We start from the raw sequence: 2,040 nt of genomic DNA on the forward strand, positions 1-2,040 counted from the left end.
AATATTTACTATTCTATCCCTAAAATACTTCTTTTTAAAATAAAACTCTTCGTATACCTAGTTCTTTAGCTGCATAGTATTAATTTCAGCACTTTTATCCAAACACGTAACTGCTTATTTTTTAAATCAGCTTCAGCACTTAAAATTGCTTTTCAGCACCTAATGCTTATCAGCTACTCTAAATCAGCTAAGCCAAACAGGCTCTATATTCCTTTAAGTGAATAATCTTCATCTAATAAAATGCTTAATTTGTGCACATTGTTAAGTGTGTGACCTATATCTTATCTAAAAGCTTAAGATGTTACAGAGATTACAATTTTCTTTATTTAATTGTCTCTTCAACTCGCCCCTTACCCGCGAGATTTGATTCAATTTCACGCACCAAGCATGTGAAATTCATTTTTGATCATGGGTGGCGATGAGACTTGAACTCGGAACATTTGCATGCTCTGGTACCATGTTGAAGTATGTGATCATATCATCTAAAAGCTTAAGCTATTTGAAAGAACATACTTTTATTTACTTAATTATGTCTCAACATATACAATCACTTTCTTGCTAGTAATTTTGTGACTCAAATCATTATAGAAAATGGTTATTGTCGGAAGCTAAATTGAGCTTGAATACTGGTGGATTTTGTCAGAAGTTTGACTTTTGCCTTGTGCAGTATTGACACCGACGCTATTAACTGTTTATCTCTTTTTCATGATTGCAAAAGCGTTGGTAGATTTAGCCTTTGTTTTTGAAGTTCTTATAATATTGCTTTACCTATGTGCTAGCCGTTATCCCGTTAGTTGAAATGATTGTTCTTGTGTTTGTACTTGTGATAAGCTTTGGGAAGTACGAGTACGACTGTTACATCATCAAGCTCCCCAGTGCCTGGAGGCAAGCAGCTGTTCTCCAATGTTGCAAGGCTTGGTTTTGCCGCTGGATGTGATCCTCCAGCGCTAAAGACGGATGAGCCCAGACGTGATTCTACTGTTGCATCTGGTATCTTTTTAATTCTCATAGTTGACTTTTGACATTGAATATCTGCTATAATCTCAATTCCTCTTTATCATTTTTCATCACAATTTGCTGTAAACATGCTATTGTTTCGTTTTGCTTATGTGGGATTAGTGCTCATAACCAGTGGACTTCAGTTCTCTCAGGAACAAGGAGTTCTGGAACCATGTCCTTTGCAAATGTAACGTCCAAAGCAAAAGCTGTTGAAGGTCCCAATGCGTCTAAATCAAATGATGCAGGAAAGAGGGGGAAGAAGCCAAATCGGATCCTAATGTCAACGTCTGGTGGTAGGCGTTACTGAATCTTGAAGGGACCTGATAAAGAAACCTATCTGTATATTAATAACTGGTTTACCTCTGTAACCGGGATTTGCTAGTTGTTACTCACCTAGATTTGAGCATGGTGTTTTCGAACAGTGTTGTGAAGTTGTAGCTAGCGTTTCGCCATAAATTCCCAAATTTGTTTTGAAAAATCTGATTTGGGTTAAGTTTGGTTTGAAGATGAAAATGTGTTTGGACATCATTTTTCAAAACATGTTCCACTTTTTTTTTTGAAAAATACATGAAACATGACTTATACCTACAAGTTCTAAAAACTACCACAAATACCAACACTGCCTTCATCAATAACATTCATTATGTTATCGCAAATCATAGTCATGAACATAAATAAATTTGGTTCAAAATTATTATTTTTATAATGAACTATATAATACACTATCAGATGACCGAGAAGACAAAGCAATGATAAATGGCGGACTCTTTTATAAAATGCAAAAGTTTGGGGAAATTTGTAAAAAATATAGGAGTTTTTATATTCCTATGCCATATAGTAAACTATATTACGCTCTATGTTTAAGGTTTGATATAATTACATTTAGTATACCTAATTACCAATTATATACCAATGTGTTTTAACCGTACATTATTATGGTACTGTATATCCCTCCTAAATTAATGGTACTGTATATTCCTCCAAATTACCCCCCTCCCCACGTTTCTCTCTCCCAAACCCACACCCTTACCCACGTATCAC

The 2,040-nt window shown here is 35.1% G+C and overlaps 1 long non-coding RNA gene across 1 annotated transcript; it reads left to right on the forward strand.

Moving 5' to 3' along the window:
• Nucleotides 1-206: 206 nt before the first annotated feature.
• On the forward strand, nucleotides 207-1,512 carry LOC109212357. The gene is made up of 2 exons (XR_002065841.1): nucleotides 207-990; nucleotides 1,143-1,512. It is a non-coding gene; the product is annotated as an uncharacterized LOC109212357 (long non-coding RNA).
• The last annotated feature ends 528 nt before the right edge of the window (nucleotides 1,513-2,040 follow it).

This window comes from Nicotiana attenuata, unplaced genomic scaffold (genome assembly GCF_001879085.1).
Source record: "Nicotiana attenuata strain UT unplaced genomic scaffold, NIATTr2, whole genome shotgun sequence".
NCBI classification, from domain to species: domain Eukaryota; kingdom Viridiplantae; phylum Streptophyta; class Magnoliopsida; order Solanales; family Solanaceae; genus Nicotiana; species Nicotiana attenuata.